Source organism: Diceros bicornis, chromosome 27 (genome assembly GCF_020826845.1).
Source record: "Diceros bicornis minor isolate mBicDic1 chromosome 27, mDicBic1.mat.cur, whole genome shotgun sequence".
In the NCBI taxonomy this organism is placed as follows: Eukaryota; Metazoa; Chordata; class Mammalia; order Perissodactyla; family Rhinocerotidae; genus Diceros; species Diceros bicornis.
In genome coordinates, this window is record NC_080766.1 from 2,633,841 (window position 1) to 2,634,163 (window position 323).

A 323-nucleotide genomic window follows, 5' to 3' on the forward strand; every position below is an offset into this window, starting at 1 on the left:
TCCATTGTTCCATCAGATGTTACTCGTGAAAACAAATTCAAAGAGAAATGATTAAGAACTTCAGAGTGGCAACTGCAGAACTTGAAGCCCCAAGCATGGGGTCTTCCGAGCATAGGACCCCATCACACGCCCTTGAAGCCAGCTCTGCCTGGAATGTTCAAAGATCCAAAGTTTCCAATTCCACCTTATGGTACCGCTGCCAAGCTCTGAACTAATGGTCACATCAGCTTGGAACTTGAGCTTGAACAAAAGTTTAAGATTCCACACACCTCCTCTACCCTGCACCAGGCACTGTCAGACAAGCTTCCTTAGTCAGTCCCCAT